This window comes from Arachis ipaensis, chromosome B6 (genome assembly GCF_059453495.1).
Source record: "Arachis ipaensis isolate K30076 ecotype BB chromosome B6, ASM5945349v1, whole genome shotgun sequence".
NCBI classification, from domain to species: Eukaryota; Viridiplantae; Streptophyta; class Magnoliopsida; order Fabales; family Fabaceae; genus Arachis; species Arachis ipaensis.
In genome coordinates, this window is record NC_142441.1 from 118,694,748 (window position 1) to 118,711,019 (window position 16,272).

The window sequence follows — 16,272 nt, forward strand, 5'->3', positions numbered from 1 at the left end:
CTAATTTGACTTAGATTTTTACTAGTTTAAGAACTATTATTATTGCCTCAAACTTTTTTAGAATAAGTTTAACTCAAATCAAATACATTGATTAAAGGATCTTACATATACTTAGAACTTTTTCAAACATCACAATGACTTAGACCAACTAGATTGATCTAAAAAACATAGATACTGTATCTTATCTTAATGGATCAAGTTACAAAAAGTAAAGAGTGTGTGAAACACTTTATAGATTCTAATGTTCTAGTTCTAAAATGATAGGAATAAAACACACAATTTTATACTTGTAAGAATTAGATAAGCAACAATATCCACTCACAATAATAAATGGCAGCAGCACAATAATATCTAATATCAATGGAAAAATCTCATGAACTAGAAAATAGAGGAAAGCTATCACATTAAAATTTTTAACGTGAAAAATGTAACACCCTACGACATTTAATTTTATGCTTAAGTCATAAAACTGAGGTGGTGAGGTATTATGACCTGTAAAAGTAAAATTATATATATAATATAGTTGAAAAAAATTTTTATCGAGGAGCCTTTGAAGAAAAGTTAAAACAAAACGTTAAAACGAAAAGCGCAACACTCGCGTAAACGTTAGCGTAATCGAGGCAAGGTAAGACTAAAATAACACATGGGTATATACAATGGAATTTCAAGATATATATATATATATAACAAAGCTTCTGGTCCGGTTCGCGAAGTTAAAATCGAACAGAGCATACAAACATATATACATATACATACATACACACACACACACACACACACACACACACACAGATATATATATATATATATATATATATATATACATGAGAATCCCAAAAGAACCGAAAATACAGATTACGGAACCTGTTTTTCCGAATCAACCTCTAAGAGGGATAAAGCATCGTATACATAAATAGTGGAGATAATAAGTATCTACATATATACATCAAGCCAAAATAAGTCCCAAAATACAAAAGGTCTTCGCTGTAAGAAGCTCCCAGTATGCCTCAGCGAGGTACCTCATGTCCTGCATCTAGAAACCACAAAATATGTATGGGGTGAGAACCAGAAGTTTTCAGCATGGTAATAGTACTCACATCTCTAACATATAATGTCCCGGGAAAGCCGAAGGCGATTCTAGAACTTTTGACAAAAGATTTAAACTTTAAACTACACTTTACAACCATAAATAAGCCATAAACAAAGTGGGGTAGCTAAGGTATTTCAAACATACATTCATTCAGTCTAAAACAATCATCATTATTATCAAATCTCAAGTATTGGTTTGGAGCAAGCAGGACGAACCACAATCCTTGCTATTGCGCAGTATCTCAAACACACATTCATTCATTCATCATCTCATTATTATCCATCATGAACTTAGTCACCTCTCACAGCATATATAACATTACAACACTTCCTCATTCATCATCATTTACTTTATCTCTTTCTTCATCAACAAGTTACCTTCCTCACAGCCCTAATTATACTTCACTACCCAAATCCCACCTACCAGGTTTTAAACAAGAGTTAAAAAAGATTTAAAAGTGGGAGAAAATGCATTTAAAAACAAAATCAATGTTTTGGAAGAACAAGATCTCGCATACGCGACTCCTGCTCACGTACGTGAGGAGTGCAACCCAAAACGAGAGCTTGCGTCACGTGTCAATTTTCGTGTATGCGCCCCTACAAAATTCGACATCTCACGTACGCGTACACTTGCTCGCGTATGTGAGGAGTGCAGCCCGAAACAAGAGCTCGCGTCGCGTGCAAGTTTTAAAACATAGTTTGATAAATATCGGAGGTCCGGAGGCCAAGTTTTTGCTCCGTCAAAATTGGTCAAAAATCATATTTTTCATTACACTTTACAAACCTCAACTTTCAAAACAAACCAATTTCAAAACTTTCAAAAACTAAACCAAACCTTATCCTAACTGCATCAAGCACTCCCCAATCATATTTCAATCTTCCTTATTTCTCCCACAACTTATCGATTCACCACTTTTCATCAATTTCAGTTCAATAATTCAAGTTCACAATAATATTTCAATATGCCTCATCAATTATCTCTAACAAATGTAATCTCAACAACACAACAAATATGGCACCAATAACAACTTCAAAATTTACTAATCCTTATACATACCAACCAATGTCATATACAAGGTCACACACATAATTCATAAGAGCCTCAAATTTAACCTCCAAAATCACTAACCAACATACATATTATGCAATCTCAACCAACAACACCGTCAACAATTCAATTCCGATCTTACAGTCACTAACCTAAGTTTTCACGACACATTATATTTTAGATACGAGAAACCAAAACTATACCTTGGTCGATTTCCTTGTATAGCCCAAAGACAACCCAACTACGCAAGTTCACAAGCTCCACCACCAAAATTTAGCATCCAATTTTCCCAATCAAGCTTCCAGTCTCTTCAAATGAGTTCCAATTTTATATATATACTACCTAACACATATTATCACATTTATATACCAAATTTTAATACCGAAATACATATAATCAAGGGATTGACTAGGGTTCGAGGGACTTTACCTTAATCGTGCCTCAGGCTAACAAAAAGCCGCTAATTTCTCAAGTTAATTTGACCTTAACATCAAGACATAAGGACTTTCAATACTCATGGCTCATAATTTCGAAAAATAATTTCAAAAAATTAGGGGAAAAGAGAGGCTGAGAGTGAAATCCAAGGTTCCTTACCAATTAGTTATTGGGCTTTGTAGAGCTCAACGCTGCGGATGCGTGGCCGCAAACGGTTCGGTGATCAGAGCTCAGAGGAGGAAGTTATGTGAGATTAAAGTGGAAGGTTAAGGGTGTTTCTTGTTTCTCTTCTCCTCCATGCATGCCCAGCGTGCTTTTCATTTGGGGAAGGAAAGAAAAGCTAAGGTCTTTTGTGTTGTAATGGATTGGGTTGGGCCTTGGGCCCAATACGAGCACGATTTGGTCGGTTTGCCCTAATTTTGGGCTAAATTTTTTAAAATTAATGTCAAAATTCTTATTTTAATTAGTTCTATCTCATTAAACTATAAAATTCCATTTTCTAATTTTTTGGATTAATAATTAATTTATTGGCTAATTATTTACTAATTTTGTGGATTTTACAAAAAACTTCCTCAATATGAGAAGTAAAAATCACGAGTCACCAATACCAGGAAATAGCTTCACTATAATAAAAAATACGGTATAAGAGAGTCACAAATTACTGCACAAGCCAAACAACCCAAGCGTCAAAGCTTAAAAGACAAGAACAAGAAGATGAAAATACCACAAAATAGAGTTTCTGTCCGAGCTCGATTTCTCAAACTGCAGACCTTCAATTGAAATCTCCACGTTCAGAATGAAGAACAAGATAAGGTGGATATACATTCCAAATTTCACGCAATCCAATGGTGGACGTGTGCAAAACAAATGCTCAAAGTCTGTTGCTCTGATGAAAAATGTGGGTAGTGTTCTCTCTTCTCTTTCTCTCTCAATGCTTGTGCTTTTGACAAAATGAGACCTCTCTTATTCAACCCTAACTAACCTCAGCAACTTCAACTATCCATGGACCTGGATACCAATATTTGGACTTTTTCTCCACATTGAAAGGGATCCAAAACCTAATAAATCTCTCCCTCATGACTATGTAGAGGTAACCGCTAATCCGGCGATTAAGCAACAAATTTCGAAATTCCATCTTGGTAATGTCTTGGTCATCATATCAGAACCATTGTCATCAGTATGAACCTTTTCAAGTTCTAACAACTCAACATCTAAAACATCACATATCCAATGATACCTCACATCAATATGTTTGGATCAAGAATTAAAAGTACAATTTTTACCAAGATTATCATAAAACAAGACATACCTCTCTTGAGAAAACTCGAGTTCTTTCAAGAATTTCTTCATCCAAAGCATCTCCTTCCACGCTTTGGTAATGGCAATAAATTCGGCCTTAATAGTAGACAAAGCAACACGTTTTTGGAACCTAGATTGCCAAGACACAGCTCCACCCGCAAAAATAAGCCTAAAATGGACCTTCTAGAATCAATATCTCCTGCCATATCTGAGTTAGTGAAACCAATTAGAATAGGATTCTCACTTCCATAAAATAACTTCATGCTAGAAGTACTACGAAGATATCTCATTATCCATTTTACAGCATTCCAATGCTCTCTTCTTGGGTTTGAAACAAAACAGCTAATACAACCAACAGCATAAGCTATATCCGGTCTTATGCACAGCATAGCATACATTAAATTACCACGGGTGATGCATATGAAACTTTTTCCATTGCTTTCTTCTCTTCTTCACTTGATGGACTTTGCTTGCAACTCAATTTGAAGTGTGTAGCAAGAGGAGTGCTAACAGCCTTTGCTTTCTCCATTTAGAACCTGTGCAATATTATCTTTATGTATTTTTCCTGTGACAACCAAAGTTTCTTCTCTTTTCTATCACGCTCAATTCTTATACCAAGAATCTCTTTTGTTGGCCCAAGTTTCTTCATTGTAAATGACATCACAAGTTGCTTCTTTAACATGTTAATCCTAGAAGTATTCTAACCAACAATAAGCATGTCATCAACATATATCAAAGGGATAACAAAATCATTACTGGCAAACTTTTTTACAAATACACAATGATCAGAAGTAGTCTTCTTGTAGCCTTGTTCTGCCATAATAGGCTCGAACTTCTTGTACCATTTCTCGGAGTTTGCTTTAAACCATATAAGCTCTTCTTCAGTTTGCAAACATGATCCTCTTTGTCTTTTACCATGAAACCTTCAGGTTGTTCCATGTAAATTTCATCCTTAAGATCACCATGAAAGAAAGTCATTTTCACATCCATCTGCTCTATCTCTAAATCAAGACTTGCAGCCAGATTTAAAATAATTCTAATAGAAGAATTTTCACAACTAGTGAAAATATTTCATTATAGTCAACTCTCTTTTTCTGCCTATAGCCCTTGACCACCAATCTAACCTTATACTTTGGATACTGAGAATTTTCTTCATGCTTCAACCTATAAACTCACCTATTTTGCAAAGCTTTCTTTCCTTTGGCAACTTTACAAGCTCAAATGTTTGATTATCATGCAATAATTTTATTTCATCTTGCATTGCATCAAACCATTTCTTATTGTCGTCACCTTTCATAGCTTCCTCATAACATTCAGGTTCTCTCCCATCAGTCAATGTCACATATCCGATAGTAAATGTCACATACTCATTAGAAGGATACCTCATTGAAGGTCCTAACTCTCTAGTATACCTCCTAGGATGGAAACCCGGTGGATCTTCAGGAAGCTCAGGTTGACTATCAACATCGTCATCAACTGGAGCATAAGTTGGATCTCCCATCTCCTGGTTATCAGGAACCAAAGGCTCATTTTACTGCATATGCTCCTGGTCTTGATTCTTTGCTAGTTTTGGTGAAGAAGGCAGCTAAACTGGATCTACATTAGTCAAGTCACTACTCTCTTGTGATTGACCTTTCTCTATCTTATCAATATCTTCAATGGTCTGATCTTCAATAAACTCTACATCACGGCTTCTTACAAGCTTCTTTTCAACGGGATCATAAAGCCTGTAACCAAACTCATCCTGACCATATCTAATAAAAATGCATTGTATTGCCTTTACATCCAACTTGGACCTCTCATCCTTTGGAATATGAATAAATGCTTTGCAACCAAAGACTCTCAAGTGATCATACGAGACATCTTTACCTGACCAAACATGATTCAAAACATCATTATCCAAAGCAATTGTAGGACTCAAATTAATCACATGAGCCATTTGATAAACCACTATTTTATGGTTTATCTTATGCTCAATTGAGTGGTTTTTATCAACTCTTTACTCACTTATTCATATGATTTGCATGGTTTTAACATTTTCCTTCCATATTTTGTGCTATGATTGAAAACGTGCTTCTTTGGGCCTTAAATTTTCTATGTTTAATCCTCTCTTATTACCATTCGATGCCTTGATATGTGTGTTAAGTGATTTCAGAGTTTATAGTGTAGGAATGGCTTAGATGATGGAAAGGAAGCATGCAACAGTGGAAGGAATACAAGAAACTGAAGGAACTGCTAAAACTGTCCAGCCTGACCTCTTGGTACTAAATTGACCATAACTTGAGCTACAGAGGTCCAAATGAGACGGTTCCAGTTGCGTTGGAAAGCTAACATCTGCGGCTTCGCAACGATATATAATTTTCCATAGTTGCTCCGAAGATAGGCGATGCACACGCGTGGATCACGCGTATGCGTGACCTAGAGAAAATTCAATCCACGCGTACACGTGGACGACACGTACGCGTGACTTTGCCGCGTGCTGGACGTAACAAAAAATGCTGGGGGCGATTTCTGGGCTATTTTGACCCAGATTTTAGCCCAGAAAACACAGATTAGAGGCTATAAAGTGGGGGAATCCATCCATTCATTCATACAATTCATAATTCACAATTTTAGGTTTTAGATGTAGTTTTCTAGAGAGGGAGGCTCTCTCCTCTCTCTAGGTTTTAGGATTTAGGATTTCTCTTAGTTTTAGGATTATCTTTTTTCAATTCCAGGTTCAATGTTCCTTTAATTTAGTTTCTCTTCTACTTTTATTTATTCTATCACTTTAGTTGTTTATTTTTCCAATTTGATTTATGAACTCTCCATGTTAGATTTGATTTCTTTATTTAATGCAATTTGAGGTATTTCAGATTTATGATTGCTTTCTTCTATTTATGATATAAATAATTTGGATTTTTTCTCTTTTGGCTTTGGTGGAGTAATTGGTGACACTTGAGTTATCAAACTCCTTGTTGAGTGAGAATTGGAATTTGCTAATTAGTTTGGATCCCTCTAAAGCTAGTCTTTCCTTAGGAGTTGACTAGGACTTGAGGAATCAAGTTGATTAGTCCACTTGACTTTCCTTTATTTAGTAAGAGTTAACTAAGGCTGGGTTTGGTAAAGCTTTTCCAAGAGGTGCTTGTGCTTTTAAAAAGCACAAGCACCTCATTTTGCGTTTGGTAAATTAAAAAGTCCAAGTGCTTGTGCTTGCGGCTTTTAAAAGTTATGGGTGCTTTTCAAAGCACCTCAGCGGAGCTTTTCAAAACTGGCTTGTGCTTATAAAATTTTATTTATTTTTCCGCAGATATGTTCCGCTATTATATTGTAATTTAAATCCTCAGATATTTCTAACTTCTCATCCTAACCTTCACAAATTCTAACACAGTCTTCATATATTTTTTTATTTTTTAACCTAATCTTCACAAATTTCAACACAAATACATCTCTATCACATATTAGGTATGAACTTCTATATATTTATATTATTTTTTTGTGCGTTGTTTGTGTATTTTTTCAGTAGATTTATTATGTTTGTTTGTTTTTTATCTGTTTTTTGAAATGTGAAGAGGTTGACTTGGTTTATGAAAACCAATCATAAAATTTTTCTTGTAGGAACATTAGTCAAAATTATAATAACAACATGTATATACATATGTAAATATAAATATATAATCATATGTAAGAGTAGTTTATTTGAGATATGTATCCCATTTTTTGTGATTTGTAAAGGTGAGCCAATATATATAAGTGGGTAATGGACGTACCCAGTACTAACATTGGATTACATACAAATTTTATTATTGATTAATGATAACTCTATTTATATTAGTACAATCAAGTAAATATTTAAACTATTAGTCTCTAAAATTTGAGTTAGGTAATTTAGTATTTTTAATGATGATGTTTAGGATAAAATAAATTTTTATGATACTTATATAAAATTTTAAATTTAAAAAATAAAAGAGTTTATTTATTATATTTATGTTTATTATGAATTTTTTATTTTAAAATTATTTTATTTTAAAATATTATATAAAATTTTAAAAAATTTGAAAAAATAAATTATTCTTCGTTATAAACATGTTTATTATAATTTTTTTAAGTTTTAAAAGTTGTTTTACCAAACACAATTGTGGTGCTTGTGCTTATTAAAAGTCATTTTTAATTTGATTTTACCAAACGCAAGTGTTGCAGCTTTTAAAAAGCTGTCTTTTAAAAGACAGCATTCATAAGCTACTTTCAGAAAGTAAAAGCTTTACCAAACCAAACCTAAGTGGGAGCAAAAAACAATTCTCATTACAATTGATAAGGATAACTAGGATGTGATTTCCAGTTCTCATACCTTGCCAAGAGTTTTTATAGTTAGTTTGTTTCCATTGCCATTTACTATTGTTGCTTCTTATCTTAAAAAACCCCAAAAAGATACAATTTCATAACCAATAATAAATCATACTTCCCTGCAATTCCTTGAGAGATGACCCGAGGTTTGAATACTTCGGTTATCATTAGGGGTTTGTTACTTGTGACAACCAAAACTTTCGTACGAAAGGATTCTCTGTTGGTTTAGAAGCTATACTTACAACGTGATTACTTTTATTAAATTCTTTACCGATAGAAACCAGTTCGTCAAAATGGCGCCGTTGCCGGGAAATTGCAAACGTGTGCCTTATTAGTGGTTATTGTAAATATTTGCTTTTTGCTTGTTTATTTGTTTTTGTTTTTGCTTTTTTCGTTTCTTTGTTTGTGTTTCTAGTTTTAGGAGTTTATTTTCATTAATTTTTATTAGTTTTTATTTTCTTTAGCTACTATGAATTCTCACCCCTCTGGTTTCAAGTTTGGTTCTAATGTTGTTGTAAGGAATGGAAGCTATAATGAGAACAGGCATCAAGGTTGGAAGAATCAAAGATGGGATGAGCCACAAGGATTTGATCAACCCTCTTGGCAACAACCCCCTCCAATGCGCTATAACCAACAACCATTCTATGATGCATACCAAGACAATAGTTATGGTGGACCCTTTCGTGACAAACCACCTCCACCAAATTACTATGGTCAAGAGCCATTCCAGGGAGCGTACCAAGATGATGAATATGGTGGACCCCCTTGTAGTTACCAACAAGCCCCACCATATGCTTACGAACCACCTCCCTAACATACCTTTGAACCACCAAACTCACAAGCCCCTTTACACTATTCACCTCCATATGACCCTAACCCATATCCACCATACCAACCACCCTATGAACCGTATGAACCATACATAGAGCCACTCCAATTCCAACCCAATTACTCCCAAGAACCACCACCTCCATATACACCATGTCCATATCCATCAATCCAAGAGCACTATGATCCTACTTATGATAGCCGAGCGCAACAAGAATCAAAGGATTGTCTCAAGGAAACAGTGGATCGATTTCATGAAACCCTTCATCAATTGGAGCAAGCGATAAATCAATTAGCTTCCCGACATTCGGACACTCAAGGAACTCCCATGGCTTCATGTGGAGAATCTAATGAAGAAGCAGCATGAAGGAGACGCTAGAAACTCCGGTGGACAGTAAGGAGCATGACGTTGTATTGGAACAAGTGGAGGAAGCCATAATAGCTAAAGAGGAAGAAGTGGTTGAAGATTTAGGAGATGCGGAACCTCCATGGGAACCTCCAGTCATAGAACCTCCCTCCAAGAAGCTTGAAATTGATGTTGAGGAGGGTGTACAACCTCCAAGGCATATCATGGTTGAAGACTTTGAAGAGGTTGATCAAGAGATGGATTCAATCATTGATGAATTCTTATCTACAATTGAATCCTCTCCCATTGGACTTGACATGGAGATTAAAGAAGAAGAAGCACAACCTCCCATGCCCTTGGTGAACAATGAAGAAGAGATCGAATTGGAAGAAAGCTACCAAGAGGAAGAGGTTGATATTGAAGAAGCTTGCAAAGAGGTGGAAGTTGTCAAAGAGGAGCCCAAGGGAATGGAGCTGGAGATCACCTTGCCAAGGTTGTTGGAGACCTCTCCCCCAAAGTCATCATCATTTATCCCTTCATTCAAGTGGGTAAATCTCTCATCTCTAAGCTTAATTAGCCCACTTGAATCTGCTTTGCTTGAGACGGATGGGCAACTTAGAGCTCTTTGTGACTATAAGAGTAAGAGGGAGATGGTTAGTGGTTGGCAACACAATCCTAGGTTCATTGTGGTAGGAAGCTCACGGCTGAAGTATCATGGTTGGAAGAATACTAAATTGTATGGGTCTAGTGAGAATTCCAATTGCTCACCACCCAAGTGGAAAAATGATGATCAACAAGAAAACGAGTGCGAAAGCAAGGTTTGGGATCCCAGAATTCATCCCAAATATCAACACTCTTGGGGCCTTGTCACTTGCTTTAACTTGCTCAAAGGCTTTATGTGCCTAGTTTAGGACCCCGGAGGCTATTGGAATTGCAAACATTGGTGGAGATTCCGGGATGAGTTCAAGCACAAGCCACCATGACAAGGTAACTAAAAGTGCTAGGTGTGAGACAAGTCACCATGGTATGATTGTTCCTTTTTATTCCTAGTTTTGTTTTATTTTTTACAAGTTTTTCATTCATAATTTATGCATAATCATCAGCATCTGCATTCTGCATTCTGCATAAAAAAATAAAAATAAAGAAAAGAGAAGAGAGAAGAAGTGGAAGAAAGTTGTGTGGGAACAATGCAAAAAGTATGCCAATCGCACAAGCATAGCCACGCGCACGCATCCCTCACGCGTGCGCGTCATTTGAACATTTGGCACATCACGCGTGCGCGTCATTGACGCGCACGCGTGACCTTGGAAAATCGACGTAAATAGGTGTCGGGCCGAAAGTTGTGATGGCCTGGTGCGGGAACTATGCCCAAGGCACAAAGTCACTCACGCGTACGCGTCCCTGACGCGTGCACGTCATTTTCCAATTCTGCACACTCACGCATCCGCGTCAATGATGTGCACGCGTCATATGCTATTTTGGCACACACCCCAATGCAAACAGAGAGTTGTGCGCACGCAAGGCTGCCTTCGCGCGAGTAGCACAAGCTCGGTCACGCGTACGCGTGACCGACGCCGCTGCGTCGTCTCACCATTTGCGCGACCCACGCGTACGCATGGAGTACACGTGCGCGTCACTCACGCAACACCACCAGATCCCTGCGCCGCCACTTATCTTATCTTTTCTTTTCTAAATCCTAATTTCTTCTATCTTTTCTTCTTTCTTCTTTCTTTCTTACTTACTTCTTCTTCATCTCTTTAACTTCTCATCCTTCTTCACTTTCATCCTATTTTACGTAATTCATTTGCATACTTTCATTCATTACATTTTAATTTTGTGCATATTTTTATTTTCTTTTCTAAATTTATTATTTTTCCATTGGTGTTAAATTTTCTTATTCAATTGTTGCATCTTTTCTTGCATTATTCCGGTGCTTCATGACTTGTTTTATTCTGATTGGGTATTATTATTCATAAGTCAATGCTAATTTTTATAATACTGGTATTCCTTTTGCATTGATATGCACTTATACTATCTTGCATTACCCACACTCTCTCCCCTGTTATTGCAATTTTTGCACTATTAATATGCCATTTGCTTCTATTATCTTCTCACATACATGTTGTAGCTACCATGTAATTGAGACTCTCATTATTTGGCATTAACCCAACCATATTTTATTTGTTTCCTATCTTTATTTTTGGGTTATTTTCTTCTTTTTCCTCTTCTTTCAGGATGGCCACCAAGAAGGGAGAGGAAAAACTTTTTAATGGGGAGACAAACAAGTCCATCTGCACAATCTTTGGAGAAAAGCGTTAGTTGGAGAAACCCGTCCACTTGCACAACGGTGCAATCTTTAAGTGTGGGGAGGTCGATACCGACTTCCGTGGGTTAGTTATTTTTCTCAACACCAATATTTTATTTTATTTGTTAGTTCATTGTTGCATTTGCATGTTTCATTGCATGTTTGCTTGATTTTGTGCATATTCTACACAACTACTTGGTTGAAGTGATAAGTTTCTTTTTAAGACCCTATTTTTTTTTTTGAAAAATTTCACTAATTTAAATCAAAACTTTTTTGTTAAACTTGTTTGAAGATTGTAAATTGGAACATGAATTATAGCTAAAAGAACACACAACATGTGAGACTTGAGCTTAATTGCATGGTTACACTATTTAACCATAATATTTTTTTCTTGTATATTTTCTTCTCTATGATTGCAATCTTTGCTTTGTTCCATTCTATATATCCATTATTTAGTGTATTTACATACTTGCATATGATTGAGGCCATCATTTGTTATTAGCTCACTTATCCCAAATAGCCTACCATTTCAATCACCTTTATTAGCCACCTCGAGCCTTTTAATCCCCATTTATTTTGTATTTTACCACATCACTAGCTGGTGCAGAATTTACAACCACAAACTAACCGACAAGTGCACCGGGTCGTACCAAGTAATACCTCAGGTGAGTGAGGGTCGATCCCACGAGGATTGATGGATCAAGCAACAATGGTTGAGTGATTGGCTTAGTCAGGCAAACAGAAAGTAATGTTTGGGCAATATAAAAAATATTAAACAATATAAAGAATATTGAAGAAAGACAAGTAAATACTTTGGGAAGAAATATGGAGAAGACAGTTAAGGTTTCAGAGTTATCTATTTTTTCGGATTAATTTTTCTTACTAACTATTTTAATCACGTATGATTTAATTTATGGCAAACTATATGTGACTAGACCCTAATTCCTTAAACTTTTCTAGTCTCCTCTAAAATTCATCAACAGCCAATTCCTTGGTCAATTAATTCCAATTAGAGGGTGATGATCAAATTCCAGTTTGTATGCCACAAAAACTCTAATTACCCAAAAAAAAAGGATTATATGTCACGTATCCCGTTAAATCCAGATAATTAAAATTTAGGAGAATATGTTTCAAGCTGTTGTTCAAGTAAAGAGCTTTTCCAAGTTATACAAGAACTCAAGTAGAAAGAGGGTCATACTTCCGTTCCACCCAAATTCATAAGATAAAGAGCAAAAATAATTCTTAAATTATAAATTCATGAATGAATTAAAATAGAAAAAGCAATAAAATCAATCCATACAAATAGACAGAGCTCCTAACCTTAACAATGGAGGTTTAGTTGCTCATGGTTCAGAGAGAAAATAAGGATTCTGAAAAACTGTAAATTGCGGAATGAGGTAGAAGAGAAGAGAAGAGCCCGAAGGGCTGATTCTTTTCCATTTTATATCTAATCCTAATTAATATAAAATATATTTTCTAAAACTAAAATAATATCTTTTCCTAATTATAAATAAAATAAAATTAAATCAAAATTCATTAAACTTTCTGCGCAGCCTTGTACGAGGGATCATTGGATTCGTTCAGGTCCACGCTGAACTTGGAAATTCTCAAGTTCAGCGTGGATGAGGTGCAGTTCTTCCTTTGGAGCTTTGGATCCACACTGAACTTGGAAATTCTCAAGTTCAGCGTGGAATGGTTAGTACGCGTTCTTGGGAGCTTTCAAGTTCCACGTTGAACTTGGCAGGGGCCAAGTTTAACGTGGAGGAGGCAGAGGTTTCTGGAGAAGAAGTATATACTATTATATATCGTTGAAAAGCTCTGGAAGTTAGCTTTCCAATGTCGCTAAAATCATGTCAATTGGACCTCTTTAGCTCAAGTTATTCAAGTTTGAGTGCAAGGAGGTCAGGATTGACAGCATCATTCACTTTCTCCCTTTTCTGCTACAAAACTCTGTCAAATCCATCTGAATGCTACTTGAAATAAATAGAATTGTGCAAAACTCAAAGTAGCTTCCGTAGTGGCCAAAAGATACTTAAATTTTGATTAAACTTAGCAATTCAAGTGCAAATTCACAAGGAAAAGATAGATAAGATGCTCACGCATCACAACACCAAACTTGAATTGTTGCTTGTCCTCAAGCAACCAAAATAAGTGCATGATTACGATGTGAATTTGCATGAGAAGTGAGAATTCAGTTATGCTCAAGTATATTCTTAAAGTGGGGTTTATCTCCTATAATTCTGAACAGTTTTGGCATCTTACTCTCCCTTGAATCAGAGGACTGTCAGTGTTATTCGAAATTAGAATCCAGATTATATTATGAATTCTCTGATCTTTATACTTCAGTTTAATCCTTGAACACAACAAATTTTCTTTAATTCTCTTTTCTTTGGTACTTTGCACCTTGAGCCTAGCCGTAACTTTAAATGTTTTGTCTCAAGCTTCACTTGACACAAAAACACCACAAGCACTTAACTGGGGAACTCTCTTTAGGTTTTGATTTTTCTTTCAGTTACTCCCAGACAGTGGTGCTCAAAGCCTTGGACATACTCTGCCAAATGTATTTGGTCTCGACTCTAAATATTCTGTCTCAAAGATTACTTGACACAAGAACACCACAAGCATATGACTAAGGAAACAACTCTTTGAGTTTTTAATCATGTCTGACCTCCTTAGTCATTGATGCTCAGAGCCTTGGACCTTGCTTTTATTTTTCTTTTGCTGTTTCTTTTGCTTCAAGGATTAAGCTTTCACTAATTTCAGAGAAGTCATAATAGTTCTCTAAATCCCTGTTCCTCATACATCAACATTCCTTAATTCAATTTCAAATATGCTCTGTTTATGTCATTCATTCAGAGTTACAAATAACACCACCACATTTAAGTAAATAAGATTAATCTTAAATATAAACTCACTCTTTTCATGCATTACATCACTTCTTTCTTTTCTTTTGACATTCAAGTTCAGTGAGCAATACATGAGACATTTTTTTCTAACATAAAACTCAAATAACAAGAAGAACAGTAAATAAAACTAGACTCTAGGAATTGAAATAGTAACTGATCATGCAATAACATAATAAACAGAAAACAGGAATATAACATAATAAGAACAAGAGGAAATATAGAATGAAAGGAACTCAACCACCTCAGTTATCCTAGTGGCCGCCTCATTCTTCAGGTTGTGCTCCTCCATGAAGATGATTCGCCTTCCTTTGGTGCCATTAAAATAAACAGAAAAGCCACAAGCGAAGCGACAACACCAAACTTAAAAGTTTGCTTGTCCTCAAGCGAAGAAGAACTGAAAACAAAAAGGGACATAAAAAGACAGACGGAAGAATAAAAATAAATATTAGTGTAAAAAAGTAGAATAATAAAAGTACAAGAAAGATTAAAATAATTAAAATATATATAGATATATATAGTTTTTATTTTATTTTATTTTATTTTATTTTATTTTATAGTTTGTGATTTTTTTATTTTATTTTATTTATATATATATATAGAATTATTTATTTATTGATTTATTTATATATATATATATATATAAGGGGGAAGGGGGATAAGGTATATATACGTAGATGGGGGGTAGTAATAGATATATATGTTATTGGGCGGGGGTGTGATGGTTGGGAAGGGGATTAATAATCAAGAGGTTTGGCGAGGATTTGTTGCATGCATAAGATCCCACGCTGAACTCAAAAAAATTTAAGTTCAGCGTCACTTGCTTTATGTGTGATACGCTTGCTCCACGACACCAAGTTCAGCGTGGGCTCTCCCTCATTTTTTTTTGTTTTTGTTTGTAGAGAGCTATATTCATTATTATTTTGTTTTAGAGTTTTTTTTTTATTTTTATTCCCACGCTAAACTTGGAGAAAGCCAAGTTCAACGTGGGTATGGCAGTGGCAACTCTCACTTGATACGCGTTTTCCACGCTGAACTTGAAATTGGAAATTTCCAAGTTCAACGTGGGTCTTGCCTCCTGGCACGCTAATTGACATCGTTCTAGACGCTGAACTTGGAATTTTCCAAGTTCAGCGTGGATCTTTAAACATTTTCACACAAGTTACATCGTAAGCCACGCTGAACTTGGAATTTTCCAAGTTCAGCGTGGACTTGGCAGAGACTCCCTTCCAAATTACACGCACATGCCACGCTGAACTTGGACGTGGAATTGGCAGACTCAACCTTCTCCAGAGTGTTCAAAAATTTTTCTAAGTATCCGGTTTCTGTTCTAAAAATTCTGCATGATCAAGCATACGTAAAACAAAGAAAAAATAGTAGAACTCAATAAAAAAAATATCAAATAAATAATAAAACTATTACTACGAAAAATAGATTAAGATACGAAATCATCGGGCTGCCCCCGACAAGCGCTTCTTTAACGTCACTAGCTTGACACTTGATTATTGAAGTTTCTTCCTCTTCTTCCAGTTGGTTAAAAGAAATGTCTCCAAGGGGGGAGATGTGAAGATTAGTGCCCCCTGATATAAATTCCTCCTAACAAGCTTTCTTTTACTGTGATTAGCTTGATTCACCTTGCTTGTTGGGGTAGAGGTTGGATTGTTTTTTGCTGACCTTTTTCTTTTTCATGGATATT